The sequence below is a fragment of the Ascaphus truei genome, chromosome 2 (genome assembly GCF_040206685.1).
Source record: "Ascaphus truei isolate aAscTru1 chromosome 2, aAscTru1.hap1, whole genome shotgun sequence".
Lineage (NCBI taxonomy): Eukaryota > Metazoa > Chordata > Amphibia > Anura > Ascaphidae > Ascaphus > Ascaphus truei.
The window spans coordinates 457,478,819-457,504,144 of record NC_134484.1 but is presented as its reverse complement, the minus strand read 5'-3'; the positions used below and the strand labels follow the sequence as shown (position 1 = coordinate 457,504,144).

General features: G+C 46.3%; 1 protein-coding gene across 5 annotated transcripts in view; it reads right to left on the bottom strand.

The window, feature by feature from the left end:
- The window catches only part of ALS2CL (ALS2 C-terminal like), a 131,077-nt gene that overhangs the window by 79,356 nt on the left and 26,395 nt on the right, over window positions 1-25,326 (bottom strand). The window contains exon 1 of one of the 5 annotated variants that reach the window (XM_075588015.1): window positions 25,034-25,109. The exons of 3 other annotated variants lie outside the window; for them this stretch is intronic. The gene's annotated coding sequence lies outside the window, so the exon portion shown is untranslated. Of the gene's footprint in view, window positions 1-25,033; window positions 25,110-25,326 lie in introns of those variants that run through there. One more of the 5 variants, XM_075588013.1, reaches the window with a different exon arrangement.

The window sequence follows — 25,326 nt, the reverse complement described above, 5'->3', positions numbered from 1 at the left end:
AGCGGGCGGCGCTTGGCGAGGTGACTTGCATATATATATATATATATACACATACATACACACATACATACATACATACATACATACAAGTCCCTGCTCACGCTCACCGGCGCTCGGGTAAATAAATTTTTTATACTTTCTAGCGCGCTCAGCTTCCCCTGCAGCAGCGCCCCCCCGTCCCCCCCCTCAGTGCCAGCGGGGACAAAGGCTAAGGTTTGCCACGCTTTACACTTTTTTTGCAGGCCCCACTAGACCTCGCCATTTGGAGATTACAGTCTAATTTGAATGCCGGAAGCACGGAGAGATAGAGCAGGTCACAAGGGAGACATTGGGATTCAAAGTAGGTTCACTACTCGCACCAAACCACTTTTTACCACTATAGTACTACAGTACTTCACTAAGGAGGAAATCGTCAACAAAGACAATTAGACATGACACTTTTGTAGGACCATCATATAATCTGCCGGCTAAAGCCTGTGATTATCTGGGTGGAAGCAACTCCATCTGTTGATATCTACAAGACCTCCTTTCTTTCATGTGTATGTAAATATCCAGGATATATCAAATCACCTCCCTCCCCTACTCCAGCACCTAACCCAGGGGTGGGCAACTCCAGTCCTCAAGGGCCACCAACAGGTCAGGTTATAAGGATATTCCTGCTTCAGCACAGGTGGTTCACACTGATTCAGCCACCTGTGTGAAGCAAGCACTGATTGAGCCACCTGTGCTGAAGCAGGGAAAACCTGAAAACCTGACCTTTTGGTTGCCCAGTCGAAGACTGAAGTTACAAACCCTGACCTAACCCTAAAAGGTGAACTCCAATGAATCACAGGGATAGGTAAGGCTTAAGTTATCTACGTATGTATGTACTGTATGTCTTTATTTATATAGCAACATTAATGTACATAGCGCTTCACAGCAGTAATACACGTGACAATCATAAATAACAAATACAAATAACAGATCATGGTAATAAGTGTGTAAGACATAGTAACATTTGGAAGAGTAGTCCCTGCTCCGGAGAGCTTACAATCTAATTGGGAAGTACTGTAGGAAGAATGTACAGAGACATTAGGAGGGCATTCTGGCAAGTGCGTCTGCAGGGGGCCAAGCTTTATGTATAATGTGTATAGTATTAGCCACAGAGCTACTCATATGTTTCTGTAAGCAAGTGTGTCTTAAGGTGGGTCTTAAAGGTGGATGGAGAGGGTGCTAGTCTGGTATTGAGGGGAAGGGCATTCCAGAGGTGCGGGGCAGTCAGTGAGAAAGGCTAAAGGCAGGAGAGGGCTTTAAATACAAAGAGGGTAGAGAGAAGACAACCTTGAGCAGAACACAAAAGTCGGGATGGTGCATAGCGCGAAATTAGGGCTGAGATGTAAGGAGGGGCAGAAGAGTGTAAAGCTTTAAAAGTGTGGAGAATGGAGTGTGAGATGTGGGATTTGATAGGAACCCAGGAGAGTGATTTCAGCAGGGGAGATGCCGAGACAGATTTAGGAAATAGTAGAGTGATTCTGGCAGCAGCGTTAAGGATACATTGTAGTGGAGACAAGTGACAGGCAGGAAGGCCGGACTGCAGGCGGTTACAGTAATCGAGACGGGAGAGAATGAGGGCCTGTGTCAGAGTTTTAGCAGTCGAGCAACAGAGGAAAGAGCGTATCTTTGTAATATTGCGGAGGAAAAAGCGACAGGTTTTAAATACGTTTTGAATTTGAGTCGAGTGTGACCCCTAGGCAGCGTGCTTGAACTACTGGGTCAATGATAGTACTTCCAACAGTAATGTGGAAGGAGGTAGTAGGGCCAGGTTTGGGAGGAAGTATGGGCAGTTCTGTTTTTGCCAAGTTAAGTTTAAGTCGGCGGAGGGACATCCAGGATGATATTGCAGAGAGACATTCAGAAACTTTGGTCTGTACAGTAGGTGTAAGGTCAGGGATTGAAAAGTAAATTTGTGTGTAGTCAGCATAGAGGTGATATTTAAACCCAAAAGAGATCAATAGAGGAGGAGGAGGTGTTAGCAGAAGAGACACTGAAAGTACCATGGGAGAGGCAAGAGGAGATCAGGATAGAGCTTTGTTACTATTACCAAGAGTATGGAGAATGTGAAGGAGAAGAGGGTGGTCCACGGTATCAAATGCTGCAGAGAGGTCGAGTAAAATGAGCATAGTGTAACGACCTCTGTCTTTGGCAGCATGGAGGTCATTAGTTATTTTAGCGAGGTCTGTTTCAGTCAAGGGAGCAGTGCGGAAGCCAGATACCTGCGTGATAAAGTGAGGGCATGGGCAAAAATACATGTTAAAAGTCTTCAGTGTAAAGATTTGTCTCATATTGGCAATCATGCTGAATTTCTTTAGCGGATGACGACATGCCCATACTATTAAAATTAAATTAATTGACACACAGTGAAGCTACCAGCAGCAGTTAGTGAAGACATATTTGTCAATTACAATCCAAAAAAAATGTTACAGCCATAAAATAATGACAGCAATTCAATAAGCTCATATTAATCCCACCATCACAATCAAATCCAGCATTATATTGTGAAATACAAGTTCACAGCTCATCGGGCTCAGTCTTTGTTAACTCCCATGCTGCCAGACAGGCAAATACATGCACTGCTGACCCTATAGCAGCAAAGAGGCCGATGTAATGCAAAACTGCTCCGTATCTTACCGTGGTTTGCTCTCTCTGTGGCTGACCATTCCAAATACAAGAAGCAAAATCTTTCCATCCACTGCTGAAAATTCAATTCACTTCACAAATAAAACGGATACGATGGAAATGTAGCTCCCTTGTTCTATGAGCAAAATCCTCTGCTATAAAATGACACCTTCTGGAATTCGTGGTAGTGAAGTTAAATGACAACGCTGATATCCATGACATAGATCTGACCAGCGCATATTGAAACTGCAGTGCTACAGTAATAGCAGGAATTTACATGCTAACAATAGCTGATGCTTCAGCATGAAGAAAGAGGATGTTAAGTAAAGTCAGAGTTACTGACAATATTATTTCTCAACATGTCATCCCGTTACCCATCATATCTGACAAATGATGATGCCCTTAACCCTTTCACATCTCAATGCTGATGACTCACACATCTACTTTGCGACCCTAGAGAAAGTGCAGAGAAGAGCCACCAAATTAATAAAGGGGGTGAATAATCTGATTTATGAGGAGAGGTTAGCTCATTTAGATTTGTTTATATTAGAAAAGAGGCATGCAAGAAGGGATATGATAACTGCATACAAATATATTCGGGGACAATACTAGGAGCTTGCAAAATAACTATTCAGCCCAAGGGCAGTACAAAGGACACAGGGCCATCCCTTAAGGTTGTAAGAAAGGAGATTTCACGAGCACCTCGCGCGCAGGTTCCCCCCGCTCGGCCCCGACGTCAAATGATGTGCGGGTCATGTGATGTCACGTTGCCATGGTAATTTGGGGGGTAATGCGGGGTAATTTGACGCCGGAAGGGAAGGAGCTCCTCATATCTCCTCCCAAACCTGGCCCTACTGCACCCTTCTACATTACTGTTGGAAGCACCATCATACACCCAGTATCACAAGCACGCTGCCTAGGGGTCACATTTGACTGTTCCATCACATTCAAAATGTAGCTAAACCTTATCGTTTTCTCCTCCATAACATGGCAAAGATTTACCCTTTTCTCTGTTGCGCTACTGATAAACCTCTGACGCAGGCCCTCATTCTCTCCCGTCACGATTATTGTAACCTCCTGCTGTCCGGCCTTCCTGCCTCTCACCTGTCTCCCCTACAATCTATCGTAAGATAGCATACTAGGACACTGCTGCTCGAATCACTTTATCTCCTCATTATCTCCTAAATCTGTCTCAGTGTCTCTCCTGCTGAAATCCATCTCCTGGCTTCCTATTAAACTAAACATAATTTATCATTTCCAAAGAAACCAAAAGCAGCAAAACCTGTTTCAAGAATATTTAAACCCAATCAGCCCAGATTCATGTCCCTGACGAAGTTGTTTTTAATGAAACGCGTAGGATATTGATAATTGCATTCATTCCAGGGGTATAATCATATACCTCCATCTATATGAACTTTTCTACAGGCTACTAGCTATACATTTTGAGACTTTGGCAAGCACGATCGTTTGGCTTTGGATGCCGATTTGAGCCTTGGAGCCTCCGTATAGCTCCGATGACGCGACTCGAGTGACGTCACACCAGGAAGTGAGTCTGTGAGAGATTCGGAGCAGCACTAGCTACGGTGTTTCAGACGGCTGGCAGATCAGAGGATTAATAACTGAGCAAGACAGAGGACACCTGGGATTATAACACACTACCCAAGCTCACCTTACCCTTGCAGTCTGGCCAGATGCGGATTCGTGTTGGTAACATGTGCCATAATTCATGTATTGCCTGCATATATTGATTTCTTGTACATGCATATTTACCACTTTCACTTAATCAGTTTATAATATATTGATTTCACTATGAGTTGTGCGCTGTGTTTTCTTCTTTTTGTATACCAATCAGCCCAGTGTAAATTGTTGGAAGATTTAATCTCCTGCATTTTCTTAGTAAATCTCCTTGAAAAGTGTTTGCATGTTGACAACGTATGTACAATTAATTTACACAACAGAAAGCTGAGAAGCTATTCTTAGTCCCAAGTGCTATATATGTCCCCTTAAACACACCTTCAAAAAACACATTGAGACACCTGGGCACACCTGAGAAGTATGCCAATCTGATATCCTTCCCAGCAAAACCCATTGCAGCACTTGCTCCCCATGCAGGGGTAAGCTGGAAACTGAAGGTCTCACCCTAAGGGGCAGAACTCCAAGCTATAATTTGGAGAGCCTCCTCCCTGCTGCAGAAGGGGAGGACACGGGGTCTGCGTCACTATTGGCTGCAGCACAGACACAATGTCACCACCTCTCATACCACTAAGGGAGGCTGCGTGAGGGGGGCTAAATCCATAGGATAGCCTGTCACAGCCTGTAGCTTCTAGGACTTACTTGACAGGAGGGGTAGAAACATAGTTGGACCAGCCATGGCTATACCATATTTCAGGTTGTGAAGTTCTGGGCAAATCGAATGTTCGATCGAATGTGCGAATAGTGGCCGCCAGTGGTATTGTATACTGTATGAACAAAGGTACTGTAGGCGAATGTCACCATCTTACAACCAAGCCATGAATATTCCTGCGGGTGAATAAACGCCGTGCGCATGGCAAATTCGAATGGTGGCGAATCAATTCTAAAAAGTAGATGGTCAACAGAAAGGACTTTAAGTCATCCTACAAGGTGCGGAACGCAAGTGACACTAGTGCTTGCATGGGAATGTGGAGAGTGGGATAAAGGAAAGCAAAAGGAAATCAATGGCACTGCATAAAGGATCAGAAAGAAGTTCATTATGACAAGGATCTCTTGAGCACAAAGATTAACATCAGCGCACACACCTACCAGTTTTAATCAACAACAAAAACTACTGCGTTGAGTAAAGGTGAACGTTTGGTGCATCCTATTTTAATGTTTCAATCAGTAAGTTATCCACTTTTTGCTTGTTAAAACCACTTCCCAAATCGCTCATTGACCAGAGCAGCACTAAGTGAGCAACTTGCATCCGCAGCGTGTAGAAATGCAGGATGAAACCGACTATCTTACAGTAGTGTGAAGATAGCAAACATAGGAAACACTCAGATATGGATCTACAAGTCTCAGGCAGGCTCCCAAGCCTGGCTACATCTGCGCAATCGGTGCTTGCCAGCCGCACCTGCATGGCCGGCGTCGATCGCGCATGCAGACGAGAGGCTGGTAAGTGCCGAATTGCAAATGCGGTTGCGGCAAGCGCCGGTCTATGAGCCCGAGGCCTGGGCCTATTGGATCTGATGGAAAATCCGCCACTGATTGTACTACTAGTTACCATGGATGTAGAATCCCTGAACAGTAACAGCCCCCACAAGGATGGCACTGAGGCATGCCTGCATTTCCTTGCAACATCTCCCTGGATCAGAAATACAGCGCTGATGTAATAACCAAACTGATAGAATACATCCTCACACACAACTACTTCAGCTTCAACAAGGACAGTTATCTACAAATAACAGGGACTGCAATGGGCACCGGGATAGCACTGCAATATCCAATCTTTTTATGGCTAATCTTGAACAGAGATTCCATACCACATGCCTCCACAAACCTTACAAATATAACAGATACATTGACGATCTGTTTAAAATATTGTCAGAGGGTGAAGAAAATATAAAACAATTTTACGAGTCCTTGAATTCATTCCACCCATCAATTAAGCTCAAAATAGGTTGTTCAGCAAACTTAGGGAACTTTCTGGATAACACAGTAACACTGTAGAATAACAAACTACACACATCTGTATACAAGAAACAAACAGACAGATGTAGTTAAGTCCATAACTCCAGCTTCCATCCCACTCATACAAAACGAGCCATCATACAAAGCCAGGCTGTAGGATATCACGACATATGCCCGGAGACTACAGACAGAAACAGACACCTCACAACCCTGACTCAATCATTCAGACAGGAGGGCTACAAGCCAAAGACTATTGCCACTTCAATCACAATGGTACTTAAAGCCCCACGAGAACACCTACTCCAATACAAGAGAAAAAAAACTACACGCGTACCACTAGTGACAACATAAACCCTACCCTAGAGGGAATGCGAAAAATAGAGTTCTGCAACTCATGCTGACAGAGGATGAAACATTAATAGATATCTTCCCCAACCCTCCCATCCTTGCATACCAGCAACCGCCAAACCACAGACAGAAGTTAGTCAACAGAAAACTCATAACGAACTCAAGGACGCTGAGAATGGCACAAGACCATGCAACATCACAGACCACAGACATATATACAGTACCACGATCCCACTGCCAGTAACAAACATTGAGTACGCAATGTTAAAGGATCATACTACAGCATGTCCAGGAATGTGGTATATACAATTCAAGGCAGTAAATGTTCCCAAGGGGAAACCAGCCAAAAACTTCAAACCAGAATGAAGAAGGAAGATATTGCACTCCAGTGGGACACCATTTCTCAGAGCCAGATCATTCCATAAGTGACTTAAACATTCAAATCCTCAATGGAATATTTAAAAGCAATCAAGATTGGAAAACATTTGAACTAAAAATGCCAATTCTCTTTGACATTAAAACAAGAGGACTCAATGCCAATATGGGGTTTCTTATGTAGCTATGTATCCTCTTGGCTACTAATCTGCCCTGCCACCACTGCAGGCAGTGTTAGGGTTAATCTGGGTTCCACTGCAGTAAACAACTCCCTTGAGTGGCAGGGCGGGTGGGCCTGAGGCCTGTGTGCTGCCCTATCAGGGGCACAGACCTAGGACCCTCCCCCTGGGTACAAAAGGAGCTGCACAGTCAACATTTAGGGGTTCTGGTTCTGCTCTGTGGAGAAGGAAGTGTGGAGCCAGGGCTCTGGCCACCTTCCTTCCCCTCCGTTAGGGGAGTGGGACAACAACCCCTTTTTCCACCAGGGAATAAGGAAGCTAAGGATATACCTTTAGGTCCTCAAGCCCTGGGGATTGATTTCAGGGACCATCCTAAGAAGTGTACCTATTGTATGCTGTATATCCTGTTGAAAAGGAATAAAGACCAGTTACTGCTTTTATACGCCTGCCTGTGACTGCAGTTTATCAGGGGGAGTGCAGGAGGGTTTTCCTTCAGGGACTGCATTCAGTTCTACTGGAGCCTGCTGGAGATGGAGGCGCTGCACCAAGTGAAGAGCTGTGAATATCCCTAAAGCCTGTCCTGTTCATCCCCACTACCACCGGCGGACACTCAGTTTCCTATAAGCCTAGCAGGTGAGCAGCACAACAACACCGTGTAATGGTGAGATCTCCCAGAGGGTGGGGAGCACCGGTTACACTTACAAACCATCATGTATTGTAATGTTTCTCCCTACCGCTTTGCTCATTTGAATTTCACACTGTACTTTCTCCCCCCCGCTGCACACACCCTAAACACTGCTGATAGATATATGGTTCTACATGCCATCCACATTTCTCAGGAGCCCTTTGTTCTATTTATCGCCCTGTTTATTTACCACCCCCTTGCAATGAATCCTCCACATCGCTTCTTTTAGAGTGTTACTGTATCCTGGTTTTTTTTTTAATATATTTGTGTTAAACTCATGGTATCAAAAAAAAAAAAAAAAGGATATGAGTTAAGCAGCACTCCACCACAGTAGGTTGTATTGTATTGTATGTCTTTCTTTATATAGCGCCATTAATGTACATAGCGCTTCACAGTAGTAATACATGGGGTAATCAAATAAATAACAGAGCATGGGAATAAGTGCTTTAGACATAAAAGTAACATTAAGGAAGAGGAGTCCCTGCCCCGAGGAGCTTACAGTCTAATTGGTAGGTAGGGGAACGTACAGAGACATTAGGAGGGAGTTCTGGTAAGTGCGTCTGCAGGGGGCCAAGCTTTATGTATCATGTGTTCAGAGTATTCACAGTGCTATACATATGCTTCTTTAAGCAAGTGTGTCTTAAGGTGGGTCTTAAAGGTGGATAGAGAGGGTGCTAGTCGGGTACTGAGGGGAAGGGTATTCCAGAGGTTATTTCAGTAAATACTTTTCTGATCTGGTGCACGGAAACAGGGAGGGACCCCTCAGAACAATAACCAATAGATATAGTGGTTCCCAGCACTCAGTATGAAAAAAAATCAGATAGAGGTATCAATAAGGAAATAACAATGATATATTCAAGAAAGTTGCATTACATAAGCCCACCCTATTCGGGGCTAGGAAAGATCTTTACGCGTAGTTCCCTTAGTCACGGGGAAAGGGGGCTACACGTTTTTAGAAAAAAGTTCTATATTCTTAAAACAGAACGGCAGACAGAGACGTTCTCATTGTATTCATGTAAAAATGCCTTATCCCTTTGGGAATAGCTTGTGTGTTTCATCTGGGTCCCCCATACTGTACGTACATTTACCTATCCATGGTTGGCAGCAATTAAAAACTCAGTTATATTGACTTGTTGACGAAATAAAGATATTGAAAATGTATGGTAGATATATTTACTGAGAGAAATGGGATTTAAGAAACTGAATGAAAATATTCCGTATTTTAATAATCTGGGACAAGTTCAATCTTAAAAATACACGTCTGGGTTTTAAGGCAGCTCAGGCCACTGACCCTGCTTGTACTGTATGTGTTTGTCTAGATGTGATCTCATCTTACCATACACCGCACAACTGGAACAATCTACCGGGGACTCTCACAGCCGTCACCAGTCTAAATTCTTTCAAAACTAAAGCTGTCTCACATTTTAATCTGGTCTGTAACTGCTACATACGCTTATAACATATCATTAACTGTTCATGCAATGTCTTTATATATAATGTATCATTTAATGTAACTGTAACGGGGTTTCCCCCACCCAATCGCAGATCACACGGTGTGGGGGCAGGAAACATACATGGTTACTAATTGTGGTGCATAACCTGTTGGCTCACAGGAGGGCTGAGCTTCCGCCACAGGGAACCTGGGGTAATATTACTGTGGACAACTTACGTATAACGATGCAGCGCCTCCACCTGCGATGGCTCCCACCAGAGGGGGAGTAGTTCCTCGCAGGACAATCAATACTCACACACAAAATATATATATATGGGACTTTACTTATTCCGCAACACAACATATAACCACAACAGTTTGCATAACCTGTGTCCCTTCCTGGAGGAGACACTTACTGCGCCATGCAGGACGCTTACGCTAATTTGCACCACGGCGGGCGCTAACACTTCTAGGCGTCACGGCGGACGCTACCACCTCTAGGCGTCACGGCGGACGCTACCACCTCTAGGCGTCACGGCGGACGCTACCACCTCTAGGCGTCACGGCGGACGCTACCTCCCAAAGAGTGATCCCACCCTGTGTCCAGTAACCCCAACCCAATCTCTCGCACTCCCAAGTCATATACCAATGTGTGTGTGTGACTGCGCAGCCACTATGTCTGGTGATAGGCCTTGTTGGTGCACGTGAGTTGTGGGTTACCTTCCCGGGCTCCAGCCACGGGTGCCGCTATATCACTGGGGTTGGATCCACCAGGATATCCTCCTACGCGTGGGGTGAATTCCAGCGCGGATAATATCACCGTACAGCTCCGCACCGTCTCTACCTTAGTTAGGGTCTGTCTGCTGCCAGCAGGCCGCAGTCACGCTAGCTGGGCCTCCGTGGAGATAGTCCAGTTCCCTCTTAGCAATCCGAGCAATGTCCGTGATACACTCCTAGCAAATATATAATGGGGCAGGGTCCCTAACCTAGGGCCTGTCCCTACAATACTCAGCTAAGATGACTCTGGGCTATCTGGGGCCTAAAGGATTTGCTGGCCTAGTGCAGAGAGTCACAGACCCCTGCACCCTACCTCCTTCCCCTAGCTACTCCAGTCACCAACTGCTTTTCTCTGTCTCCTTTGTGCTGCCAGACTCACAGCTCTGCCTCTGACTACCGCAACAATGTTGCAGACCTCCAGGTGCCTCTTACTGACAGAGGCAACACAGCAACAGGAACTCACTCTAACACCTCAGCAACAACTAACAACGCGCGCTCGCATACCAGAAGGAGGGGGTGAGTGCGCAAGGTGGGGCTAGCATGTCAAGGGGGACCTGGCTACATAACCATATATTGTAACCATATATTTGTCATAACTGTGCCCAGGACATACTTGAAAACGAGAGGTACTGTAACTCAATGCATTACTTCCTGGTAAAGCATTTTATAACTAAAAGAAATAATTGTAGTCCCTTTTCCCCCGTGTCTAAGGGAAACTACATGTGGCGCTTTACCTGAGTGGCTCACCGTAGGCCCGATCCTCAGCTGCAGGGAGCCTGGGGTAGAGTGGCGCTACCCACAGAGTGTGTGTGTGTGGCGGTTGGTGCACTTGTAGAGGATGATACCTTCCCGGGCGCTCCAGCCCCCGGGTACCTCCAACTGATAAAAGGATCCGTCTGATCCAACGAAGACGTCCGCCTCTGCATGGGGTGAACTCCCGCTGGAGCGTCTCACCTTTAAGAGTCTCTCAGAATAGGTGGTGGTCTGGTCACAGACCACAAGTAACCGTGCGGCGGCGTCACAACCTCACCCTTCTCTGTCCTGCTCCCGACTGGCGTGGTGTGCTGAGCGCGCCAATTGTATCTAATAGCCTGCTGAGATGCTCATAGCCGTATTGGCTGCTCGCGCCAGGTGTTCTGCAGCCCCTGAGGCTGCTGTGGATTGCAGTCCCCTTGCGGAGCCCTTGGTAATGGCCACTGCACTGTCCTCTCATTGCACATGCGCAGGGCTCCTATCGCGCTTGCGCGATATACAAAATGGCGGCCCCCGCTAGCCAGGTGCGCCACGGAACTTCGGTGACCCGATCGCCACTCTGGCCCCACACCGCAGCGCTCCATGCATGCCTGCCTGCCACATCTCCCTACAGCAGCCGATCCCGCCCGCAGCTCCGGTGGCATCCGATCAGCCGCAGCCTCCCCCGCTACCACTACGGAGGTGAGGGGACCAAGGGGGACACCTGGCTACAGTACATCATTATAGTACCATTAATGCTCCTCTTCCTCTCCCCCATTTTTAATTTTACCCCAGAGGCTGCAGTGATTGAACCCAGCACAGCCCTACTCTCACTGCGCTGGCAACTGCAGCTTCTGTCCCCAATCCCCAATCCCCTATCCCCTATCCCCAATCCCCTATCCCCAATCCCCAATCCCCTATCCCCAATCCCCAATCCCCTATCCCCTCCCCCAACACTGGTTGTTTGATTTAAATTTTTACTCACTTTATTTTCAGTTGAGTTGTTTCTTTATTTGATTTGGGAGCTTTGTTTATATAATAATAATAATAATCATCATAATTAAAAAAATGGGGGGAAAAAAACATTGGAGGAGGATTGCTAAGGTGCAGCTACTTGCTGGAGAGAGAGGGGAAAAAAGAGACCTGCAGGTTTTAAAAACTGCCTGTTTCCTCTCTTAGCATCTAATTAGTTGTTAAAGGGAAAGCTCCTCTCTGCACCTCTCTCCCAGACACTAACTCCTCCCCTGACATTTAGGGCCTCATGCAGAGAGCAGCGCTAACAGGAAAAGCGGCATTTTTTGGCGAAATCTGCCTTTAGAAAGGCAGGTAATGGCAAGTTTTGAAAGAAGCGCCATTTTTTTTTTTTTATTTGCAAATCTCGCCGCGCGGCTGGCGAGAACCTAAATCTCTCCAGTGTTGAAAACGGCCGTATTCAGAGAGGCGCGATCGCCATCTAGCGGCTGTTCGCGCCAAAAAAATGGCGCGATTTTCAACATTTTGCTTCGCCAACAAAAGTTAGCAAGAAGCTGGAGCTCGGAGGCCGGTGGGGGAGAAAAAAAAAAAAACGCGATTTTTTTACAACAAGTTTCAACAGCGCTCATATCGCCGGTTGAAACTCTCCATATGCAGACAGGATTTTTAATGCAGTTTTATGACCTTTCTGCATATGGAGATTAAATCACGCCAAAAAAGGTACTATTTTTTACTTTCTCCAATTAATTCCACCGCTGCTCTCTGCATGAGGCCCAAAGACTTAGAATATCATGCCTAAGGGAAGGAGGGATAGTACGGCATGGGGGGGGGGGGCTGCAGCCTGGGGGTGGGGGGGGCTGCAGCCGGGCCCCTGACCCCCAAACCCACTTGTTCCAGGAGCAACAACAATGGCCACAGCCTAATACATCCAGTGCTCTGGCTGCACCACCCCCACCTTCTGCTGGTAGCTTAAGGCTGCGGTCCCAGTCATCACTGTGACACTTGTGCCCGGCGGGAGGGGGGGGGCGGGGCGTGCACAGCGCTAACCGCGATCTGCGGTCTTCAGGAGAGAGGGAGAAGTTGCGACGGGAGGGGGCCCATGACCTCACGCGGCTGGTTCGCCCTCATTGGCTGAACCGCCGGCGGGGGCGTGGCCACGGCTCCGTCGCAAGTTCCACACACAATTTTTTTGAGTGTGTGGAATCTTGCAGTACAGCGCGGCTGCTGATTGTGCGCTGACGCATGTACTCGGCCCTGAGTGACTGGGGGGCTGGTGCTTGTTCGCACAGTGCACACCGAGGCGTGCGCTGTGGCACTCACTGGGACCGCAGCCTAACCCCTGCAGCTCCAGCTACATCATGGGTGCAGGTGGCAGCTGCAACACTAAGGCTGAGTCCCCGCTGGCGCTGAGTGCGCTCATGCTTGAAGAGCGCTCCAAGCATGAGCGCCGGGTGTCCTGTCAGTTACGCGCGCGGGGGAGGCATTGAGGACGCTGGAAAGTTAGATTTTTTTGTTTACATGAGCGCCAGTGAGCGTGCGAGCACCGCGTGAGCGGGGACTTACATATATCTATATATGTAAGTAACCGCGGCAAGCGCCGCCCGCTCAGCGCTAGCGGGGACGCAGCCTAACCGCAGCAACAACAACGCTGGGGCCCCATCTAGCCTAAGCAGGAAGCATGGGGTGAGGTGCCCGATATCACCTAACCAGGGTAGTGAGATATATGTGAGGGCTGTGGCTGAAGCAGTGGACCCTTCTGCAGGTGTAGCAGCCAGCAATATGTATGGGAAGGGTGTACTCTTTCTCCATACACTGGCTGCATACCCTGGGGTGCAGGGGGGCCTTGCTGTAGGGGGGTCCTGCATCCCCATTGAACCCCTGGAATGATTGGTCGCAAGAATCATACTGTCAAATGTTCCCCCCTTCTTCCCGGACTGCCTCATATGCCCACACCTGCAAGTCCTGGGAGACATCCAGTCTCCCGTAACAAACATGTCTAGATCTATTGAAGTTATAGAATCGAAAGCATTTTTCTACCAAATATAAAAGCAGTATTCTGTACACACGCAGTGCAGCTCTTTGCTTCCTCACAGCTGACAATTGGGGGTATACTGTAATTATCTAGTCATTGAGAAATGCGCCTTTCCAAAGTCATTTACGTTCCAGCACAGAAGTGATGTGTGTACAGTATGTATATTTATTGTTCATTGCATAACACCAGCAATGTATGCAGCACTTTACAAATGAAAGGAAGGACATTACCAGAAATATTAGGGCCCAGGACAAATGAAAGGAAGGAGCAGGTCTCCCCCGCTGTTAAATTAGCCATTGCACACTCGGGGAGATATGGGCCTGGGGAGGGGGGGGGGCAAGAGGGGGTAAGAAAATGAGATATGGGCCGGGGGGGGGGCGGGGGGGTAGAAGGAGATATGGGCCTGTTAGGGGGGGGAGAAAAGGAGATGAGATATGGGCCTGTATGGGGAGGGGGGAGAAGAAGATATGGGGCCTGGGGGGGAAGAAAAGGAGAGGAGATAAAGGCCTGGAGGGGGAGAAGTAGATATGGGCCTGTATGGGGAGAGGGGAGAAGAAGATATGGGGCCTGAGGGGGGAGAAAAGGAGAGGAGATAAAGGCCTGGAGGGGGAGAAGTAGATATGGTCCTGTATGGGGAGAGGGGAGAAGAAGATATGGGCCAGGGGGGAAAGGAGATGTGAGCCTGGACGGGTGGGGGGGGGTGGATATATGGGACTGGCTGAGACTGGAAGGAGATATGGTCCTGGAGGGGGGAGGAGAAATGGGACTCCATGGGAGGGCAGGAGAGGAGGAGATATGGGCCTGGAAGGGGGTGGGGGGGAAAGAGGGAGATATGGGCCTGGAGGGGGTAGTTATGGACCAGGAGAAAGGTAGTTATTGACTTGGTGGGAGAAGTCATTTTTGACCATGGGGGGTAGTTATGGACTTGGAGAGGGGGATAAGGAAGTTTTGGTCCGGGGGGGGGGGGGTGTGGTACGACAAAAACAGAAGGGAGGGAACCCAGTGTTCCTACCTGCTGCCTTGGAGGATTGAGTGGGCCTGCAGAGGTGCCGGTTAGAGGAAACCCTCTCTTCCACCTGCTTCTAGATAGGCACCTGCATAGGCTCCCTCCAGCAAGTCCCCTCTGGTCTGACGGATCTGGCATAAGTGGCCGGCAGGGGACCTGGGCCAGGAGTCAGTGGCCATGTATATTACAGGGAATTAGAGTACAATAAGTGCAACAAACATAAAATCGGACCAGCCCTGCCCAGGAAAGATTACAATCTAAGTGGTAAATTAAGGGAGTCACAAAGACAGCAGAAGGAGTACTGTAAGTGCAGTAAATGGCCATAATGGTTGGCAAGTGTAACTGTGGGTGTGGGGCAGTAGCCATGAGTCAAGACTATTAAAAGGCTACATTCAGAAGGTGTGATTTTAGGTTTGATTTACAGGTGCATGGTGTATTCTGAGTTTTTAAGGTGAGAGCAGTGGAGGGCCTTGGAGGTGAGAAGGAGAACTTTGTAGGTGATCCAGAACTTGATGGGAAGCTAGGAAAGAGATTCAAGGAGCAGATGAGAAGACACTGTTCTGGGAGAAAGTGAAATAATTCTATCTGCAGAAGTGTGGATAGATTGCAAAGGAAATAGTTGCCCGGCAGGAAGACCTGTTAGCAGTAGGTTACAATAATCCAGACGGAAGAGCATAGGGGCATGCATTCCAGTTTTAACATAAGGGTGACAGAGGAACAGGTGGATTTTTGCAGCGACAAGTTGTATCGAGAGAATGAATGTGAATGAAGAAGGAAAGGAAGAAGTCAAGTGTCCCACCTACACAATATACTTTGGTGACAGCATAGATGGTGGTTCTGTTTACCTGTGATGTACAAATGGGATAATGGGCCAGGATTAGGGAATATGAAGGGCTTGGTTTCAAACATATTAGGTTTTAGGCTGCAAAGACCAGAGAGATGTAGCCAAGAGGAATCAGGCGCTTGAGACTGGATTTGTAAAGAACAAATAAGGGAGCGCTATATACCAAAAAAAATAACTCAATTAAAGTGCTAGTGCAACATTCATTTAAAGTGCAATTAGCATATAATGTGTGCACACATATATTAAATATGTGCAAACTCTACAATCATTTTAAATTGTGAAAATAACATATGTAGCAATGTGCATGATGAATATATAAATAAAGTGGTGAATATTAAGTGATATTAAGAGTTTGCACATAGAATCCAATTTGCACATATTTAATATTTGTATGCACACATTATATGCTTATTGCACTTTAAATGAATGTTGCACTAGCACTTGAATTTAGTTATTTTTTTTGTATATAGCGCTCCCCTATTTTTTCTTTACATATCTAAGTTGTTGTTTTTTGGGTTAGAGCTGAAAATTCATATATTTTTGGATAGAAGTGCCGGGTTATATTTTCTATATCGCTTGAAACTGGATTGCAGGTGTAAGGATAGAGGCGAATAAATACATCTTAGTATCAGCTGTGTAGAGGTGATACCTAAAACCAAAGGAGTGGATGAGGTCACCAAGTAATAACGTGTACAGAGAAAAAAGGAGAGGTCTCAGAACAGAGCCCAAGGCCCTGAACACAGACAGAGCTACGTTAGCAAAAGAGTCAAATAAGAAGCCGTTGGGAAGGGGACGTAGAGAACCATAATAAAGCTTTGTTTCGGATACCAAGACAGTGTATAGCCAAAAGGAGAAGAGTGTGTTCAACAGTGTTGAAAGCATCAGAGCGATCAAGTAGCACAATCAGGAAAAAATAACCCAAGGAATTTGTTTCCTGGAAATCATTGGCTAATTTAGTTAGGGAAGTCATAGTGTATTGAGCTGGACCAGAACCAGATTGCAGAGGGTCCAGAAGGAATGAAGAAAGTTGATCATGTGGGAGATCATGAGATGTTGTAGCATTTTGAATGCAAAGACTGTAGGTAGGCAGGCTGGTAGCTATCAAGGCACATACATTTGCACTGATGTTGCAGCTGGAAGACCACATACAGTAGACATACAAACACGCACAAAAATACCTTTAAACCAGTATAACAACATATGCGTATACTGTATATATAATATACATATATATGTATGTGTGTTCATGTACAGTACCTGGAATATACCCTAAATGGGCGCTGAAAGCATATATACCTTTCAACTATTTGTTGACCCAATATATATCTATATTTTATTTTTTATTTTCCTTTTTTATTTATTTTTTGCTTTTCACATTAGATCCAATTAAAAGTTGTTTTTTTTAAACATGGGACAGATTCCCCAAGTTATACTGTTTCCACATTCCCGGGTTACACTTTCTTTCCACAAACAGATGAAAGCCCCTTTTGCACATCAGCGCTTGTCCATGTGTCTGCGTCAGCAGAAAACCTTCACCTTTAAACTGCTGGCTGCATGTGTTGTGCAGGAAACCCGCACCGTAATTAACAACCGCTCTCATTTAAAAACAAGTTCAAACACAAACCAGCCCTTTCACTGTGTTCAAAACAGAGTTGCATAAGAAGCGTTTATTTAACTCCTTCCCTGCCGCAGCCCCTCTCTGGCAGCGGCGAGATGTTTTAAATGCTTGAGTACCCGGTACTGCCAATGCAAGGTATTAACCCTGAAATACTAGCTTAGCTAGTCCAATATACAGCAAAAGTGGTGTCTCGCTTACTGCAATAGTAATATACATTGTAGAATACAGGAATAATGTATCTGTCTTTGGCAGAGTTTACTAGCTGTGGGACACAGGCATTTTAGGGTTAAAGCACTCATAAACCTGAAAAGGAGTTAACACAAGAACGGGTGACGCATGTGCCAACTATTTGTGTTACAAGAATGACTCGGAAGAATTTTTTTTTTGTTAAGACTACAAGGCTTGACAACCAATGTCTCCCACTTCAGAGGACAGCAACTTGACTTTAGAACTACTCTTGCCTTCGAACTCCCTCCTGCAACCTTATTCTATAACCATTATTCATACGTAATGTATCAAGTAAAAAGTCTGTATTTTGTTCTCTTCGAATGAGTATCCTAACTGCATCCTGCCTAACACACGTTTCCTTATACAGAATCCCATTACGTGTACATCTCGCCAAGAAACCCCGACCCCAAAACGCATCGTCGTGCTTTCCTAACATTGCTTTTTTCCCGTTTGCCGGCATCCTGGCAAAAAATGTGTGTGTCCCGTCCGTCTCATACATTTCAAACTGTGAGCCACAGACTTTGGGCTGGATTTACTAAGCAGTGCGAAGCTGTACGTGACCTTATGGCCCAATTACCTGAATAAACTATAACGTGTTATATGGCTTAGTAAATTTGTGCCAAAGTGAGGAATTTTTACTATATAAGAAAAAGTGAGAAAATTAGGGCTCCAGATGCAGAATTTGATTAATTTCATTTTACTAATCCTTTTAGATGTTTGGAGGTGCCTGGAACTTCAATCCCTTATATATTATTGGTATTAATTATGAACATTTGTTATTATTGCTGTAAAATTGCTTACTACTAGAGTAGACTAAAAAAAAAAGTACAAAGGAGCACAATATATTTATGTTGAAAATGCCTTTTACCATCAATTTACCAGCAAATTATCTATTTATTTCAGCTTGATCCATAGCTACCATTGTTTATTCAGTATTAGGTGATACCTTTATTTATTTGCACCAGCAATTGATTTAATAAGACAAGCTTTCGAGAGTTCCCCTCTCTCATCCTCGGGGCAAGGAAGAGACAGGACTCTCGAAAGCTTGTCTTATAATATCAATTGTTAGTCCCAATACAAAAGGTCTCACCTAATACTGAAGTTACAGGCATACCCCGCTTTAAGGACACTCACTTTAAGTACACTCGCGAGTAAGTACATATCGCCCAATAGGCAAACGACAGCTCACGCATGCGCCTGTCAGCACGTCCTGAACAGCAATACCGGCTCCCTACCTGTACCGAAGCTGTGCACAAGCGGGGAGACGATAGAGCCTGTTACACATGCGTTATTTACACCAGTTATGCACGTATATGACGATTGCAGTACAGTACATGCATCGATAAGTGGGGAAAAGGGAGTGCTTCACTTTAAGTACATTTTCGCTTTACATACATGCTCCGGTCCCATTGCGTACGTTAATGCGGGGTATGCCTGTGTTACATACATGCTCCGGTCCCATTGCGTACGTTAATGCGGGGTATGCCTGTGTTACATACATGCTCCGGTCCCATTGCGTACGTTAATGCGGGGTATGCCTGTGTTACATACATGCTCCGGTCCCATTGCGTACGTTAATGCGGGGTATGCCTGTGTTACATACATGCTCCGGTCCCGTTGCGTACGTTAATGCGGGGTATGCCTGTGTTACATACATGCTCCGGTCCCATTGCGTACGTTAATGTGGGGTATGCCTGTGTTACATACATGCTCCGGTCCCGTTGCGTACGTTAATGCGGGGTATGCCTGTGTTACATACATGCTCCGGTCCCATTGCGTACGTTAATGTGGGGTATGCCTGTACTCATTTACTCTGCCCTATCGCACCTGGACTAACACGGCTGTTTGTACTTCATCGTTTAGTAAACCTAAAGATACTGTAAGGGCAGTAAAAATGGGTATTCTTTACTTCTCTTCAAGTACCCAATCTCGTGCATTTTAAAACGAAAGCCCATCAGCTGTTTTCAGCAATGTCCTTCTCTTTTGCTGTAGAAACACTTAAATACACGAATATGTCAAGCAATTAAGAAGTAGTGTTTTTGTTGGGGGGGGAAGAGTGACGGTTCCCTCAGCAACATTAATGTATATCTAAACTAAAATAAATAGGATCGCTTTAGAGAAAGATAGAGATGTAGCAGGTGTTATTATCCATATTAACGTGGAATAACGCACATTAAAAACACAGTATTGTTACCACAACGCATTGCAGTACAGTACCCACTGCTAGTTGGCATTCCAGCTCTATTCATAATCACCGCGTGGAATGTTCTGGATACGTTTGTATAAAAGATTCCAGGACTCCGTTCCACAACCACAGCCCTCCACAGGTCTACCTCTCTGGCTGCGCTTTTCTGTCTATCTGTAGGTTCCTCTTTAGTGCTAAAATAAAACCCCCAGCTTGCATTGACTAAGAATAGTGGAAAAGATAATACCAGCTCAAGAATTCACATAATAAATCTTTAGTAGAGCATATAAAAAAAAAATATATATATATATGTTATGTATATATGTATATAAAAAGCACGTGATAGTGCTACACATATTGCATTGACATAGATACAGTGTTACCAGGTTCCCAATAACATCACGAAGTAATCAAGGTTTCAAAAAGAAATTCTCCGGGATGTAGGACAGAGCGGTGAGTGTCCGCGCACAGATAGACAATAACGCCCGGTAGGGAAGGAACCCGCTCCCGGCTCAATGATGTAATCGGTATGGTGAACCTGGTGAACTGTGTCTATTGTATCTATGTTAATGCAATACTGTGTAGCACTGTCATGTGCATAATTTATATATATATATATATAATAAAAATATATATATGCTCTACTACAGATTTTTTTTGTGAATTCTTGCGCTGGTATTATCTTTTTCACTATGCTTGGTCAAACTTATTACACTACAGGTATGCGTTTTTATTTCCTCCTTTGACATGTTTCTTGTTCCCTCTGATCAAAATGAAATGTATTTGTTTATTTATAAAATGTGTTACCAGGAAGTAATACATTGAGAGTTACCTCTCGTTTTCAAGTATGTCCCGGGCACAGCGTTATGCAGACAATACATGGTTATAAATACCTACATGGTTACATTAAATGAACAGGGTTATACAGTATATACAAGACATTGCATGCACAGTTAAAGATAATATATGTTATAGGCGGAGAAGACGGCTAGAAAAAGTCTTTATGGAGGAGTAGCATCACAAATATCACGGAATTGTAATAATTTTCATCTTTTACACCAATTCCCTATATAATAATACATCTGTGACGTTGCCTTGAATTTAGAGTATGACCGTTTGTGCCAGGCTCTAGCTCCCTCCGTACAGAGAGAATATAAAAGTGTATCACACAGCTGAACGCCCAGAGATAAGAAGGGACAGCAGCCTGCGTCTCTATCCTGCCCTGTAAGGAAATCTCACTTTCTCATGGTGATGAAACTTCATCCTGGAAAAAGAAATGCACCCCTTCACTGCCAGGGAGGACCACTACACATTGCTCCCCCATATGAGATGAGCACAAATGTGGGAATGTATGACAAACTGCAGTCTGTTGGGGGTAAAGTAAAGGGCTTATTCCACCCAGTGCTGTTTGGAAATAGGTCAAAGATATTTACAAAAATGAGAGTTTCAAGTGAACGTGCAGGTCTCCCTGATACTAGATCTTCACCAGAGCACCGACTTGGCATACAGCGTACATGACTATATACACGCAACCAGGTCATAAGTCTATATCATCAGATTGTGTGCATACATATATGATTTGTATCTTCCGCAGCTAGCACTAATATATATATATATATAGAGAGAGAGATTGAGAGAGTTATACATTTATATGATACATATATATATATATACAGTGCTCGACAAACCCGGTCGCCAACTCGCCAGCTGCGATCGGATATTGGCTCGTGGCCAGTAACCTTTCCCCTGCTCTGCAAAAAAAAAAAATCCCCTGTTCGGAAAAAAAAAAAAATTTGAAAAAAAAAAAATCGTAGCTGATTGGCTGTGACGCGGGATGGAGTTGCCAGGACTTCAAACCGCCCTTTCTGCATGGGTAAGTAATGGGGGGGGGGGGGGGGGTGAGTGCGTGCGTGCATGCGCGTCTGCTGCTGCTCCTCCTCCTCCTCATATCCTGCTGTATAATTCTGTCAGCTCCTATCATTTACAATTTACTGATCCGGTCATGGAGGAGTTTGGACAGATGCTTCAGGTGGGGGGAATTTAATGCACTTTAAATATTTATATACTGTATACACTAATACATCCTTCCCCCTCTCTCCGGTGCTCCCGCTGCCCGCGCGGGTCTCAACATACTGTAGTGGCCGGGTGTTTCCCTCCCCTCCTCCCTGTGTTCCCGCTGCCCGCGCGGGTCACATACTGTAGTGGCCGGGTGTTTCCCTCCCCTCCTCCCTGTGTTCCCGCTGCCCGCGCGGGTCACATACTGTAGTGGCCGGGTGTTTCTCGCCCCCCCCCCCCCATCCTGTGTTCCCGCTGCCCGCGCGGGTCACATACTGTAGTGGCCGGGTGTTTCTCTCCCCCCCCCCCCCCCCTGTGTTCCCGCTGCCCGCGCGGGTCACATACTGTAGTGGCCGGGTGTTTCTCTCCCCCCCCCCCCATCCTGTGTTCCCGCTGCCCGCGCGGGTCACATACTGTAGTGGCCGGGTGTTTCTCTCCCCCCCCCCCCACCCTGTGTTCCCGCTGCCCGCGCGGGTCACATACTGTAGTGGCCGGGTGTTTCTCTCCCCCCCCCCCACCCTGTGTTCCCGCTGCCCGCGCGGGTCACATACTGTAGTGGCCGGGTGTTTCTCTCCCCCCCCCCCCCCTGTGTTCCCGCTGCCCGCGCGGGTCACATACTGTAGTGGCCGGGTGTTTCTCTCCCCCCCCCCCCCCCCCTGTGTTCCCACTGCCCGCGCGGGTCACATACTGTAGTGGCCGGGTGTTTCTCTCCCCCCCCCCCCCCACCCTGTGTTCCCGCTGCCCGCGCGGGTCACATACTGCAGTTGCCGGTGTTTCTCTCCCCTCGGTGCTCCCGCTGCTCGCGCGGGGCGGGAGGAAGTAGCGGGGTGTTTCCCCCCCCCCCCCCCTCTCTCTCTCCCCTCCGGCGCAGGTCCCTTCCTGTGTGTGTGTGTATGGGTATGAGAGAGAGATTGTGTGTGTGTGTGTGTATGGGAGAGAGAGATTGAGTGAGTGAGTGTGTGTGTGTGTGTGTGTGTGTGTGTGTGTGTGTATGGTATGAGAGAGAGATTGTGTGTGTGTGTGTGTGTGTGTGTGTGTGTGTGTGTGTGTGTGTGTGTGTGTGTGTGTGTGTGTGTGATTGAGTGTTTGTGTGTGTGTATGGGAGAGAGAGAATGTGTGTGTGCAGGACACCAGAGGTAACCCCCCAGTCAGTCACCCCCCCCTCCACCAGTCAGTCACCCCCCACCCAGTCACCCAGTCAGTCACCCCACCCAGTCACCCCACCCCCCCACACAGTCACCCAATCAGTCACCCCACCCCCCACCCAGTCAGTCAAAAGTCCCCCAGTCAGTCAGTGTCAGTCATACCACCCCCCACCCAGTCACCCAGTCAGTCATCCCATCCCCTCACCCAGTCACCAAGTCACCAAGTCAGTCATCCCACCCCCCCAACCAGTCACCAAGTCAGTCAAAAGTCACCCAGTCAGTCAAAGTCAGTCATCCCACCCCCCCCCCCCAGTCAGTCAGTTACCCCCCCAGGTCAGTCAGTTGCCTCCCCCCGTCAGTCAGTTACCCCCCGTCTCTCCCCTTCTCTGTCTCTCCCCCCTCTCTGTCTCTCCCCCCCTCTCTGTCTCTCCCCCCTCTCTCTCTCCCCCCTCTCTGTCTCTCTCTCCCCCCTCTCTGTCTCTCTCTCCCCCCCTCCCCTCTCTGTCTCTCTCCCCTCTCTGTCTCTCTCCCCTCTCTGTCTCTCTCCCCTCTCTGTCTCTCCCCTCTCTTTCTCTCTGTCTCTCCCCTCTCTGTCTCTCTGTCTCTCCCCTCTCTGTCTCTCTGTCTCTCCCCTCTCTGTCTCTCTGTCTCTCCCCTCTCTGTCTCTCTGTCTCTCCCCTCTCTGTCTCTCCCCTCTCTTCCCTCTCTGTCTCTCCCCTCTCTGTCTCTCCCCTCTCTTCCCTCTCTGTCTCTCCCCTTTCTGTCTCTCTGTCTCTCCCCTCTCTGTCTCTCTGTCTCTCCCCTCTCTGTCTCTCCCCTCTCTTCCCTCTCTGTCTCTCCCCTCTCTGTCTCTCCCCTCTCTTCCCTCTCTGTCTCTCCCCTTTCTGTCTCTCTGTCTCTCCCCTCTCTGTCTCTCTCCTCTCTGTCTCTCGGTCTCTCCCCTCTCTGTCTCTCTGTCTCTCCCCCCTCTGTCTCTCTGTCTCTCTCCCCTCTCTGTCTCTCTGTCTCTCTCCCCTCTCTGTCTCTCTCCCCTCTCTGTCTCTCTGTCTCTGTCTCACACACTCTCTGTCTCACACTCTCGATCTGGATATCTTATTTACCCTGTATATCTTAACTGCCCTATACTACACCGAAATAACCTATACTGCTTTCTTCCAGATCTCACTCAAGCTTCACCCGGGAGACATCGGAATCCCCCCCAACCCAGAAGACAGGTAAGGAACACCTCCCCTCCAATGTATAACATTGCGGGAATGAGGGTACCTGGACATTGAGTGACTGCGGATCAGGTAAGATCCCAGGCGGGATTGCTGCTTTAAATATTGTGAAGCGGGGACGTCCAGATACTGGTTAAGGGGTTCAGGAAACTAGTCATTCACATCTGGCTTTTTTTTCTAGATCTGATATTTATTCACACAAACACACACACACATACTCAATCTCTCTCTCCCATACACACACACACACACACACACACACACACACACACACACACACACACACACACACACACACACACACACGTAACAAGGACCAATTGTAGTATAATGTAATACAATAAATAAACTTATGTCATAAACGAATGTTCTTACTAGGAATTTATTCAATTTATTTTATTTATGTATTTTTTTAAAAGCGGGGGCGGGACTAGGGGCGGGGTTGTGGGCGGGACTAGGGGCGGGACTAGGTGGCGAGTAGATTTTTTGGTTCGGCGAGTAGATTTTTGGGTGATTTGTCAAGCACTGTATATATATATATATATATATATACTATATATACTATATATACTATATATAAAAAAGATATTAAATTAATGTGTGTATGTGTGTATATATATATAAAAAAGATATTAAATTAATGTGTGTGTATATATATATATATATATATATATATATATATATATATATATATATATATATATAAAAAGATATTAAATGAATGTGTGTCTGTATATTATATACACATGCACACATTCATTTAATATCTTTTTTTAAATATATATATATATATATATATATCACACATCTATATGGAATATGCTTTACATGTCCTTTATAAGTTAAAATCGATTCAAGTCAAACTGATGAAAGTTAAAATGTGAGTAACCGCAGCCTTACCTCTCGCTGCTCGTACTGTACAGTATGCAGCACAATGCATTGCTCAGACTGTTTGCAGCAGGTCACACGCCCTCATTTCATTCCCCTCCCACCAGGAATGTTTGCAACTGCTGGAACAAAAACCTGGGCCTGTCCTTAACCCTGTAAGTGCCAGAGGGATGTGCACTGCATTGGCAAATAATGCGTGACATTGCTTACATTCATGGCCCATAGCAATGGGGGCCTGAAATAGTTTATGTTGCTTTTTTCACCACTGTATAGTATAGTAACTACAGAGCTGCAGCAGGTACCTG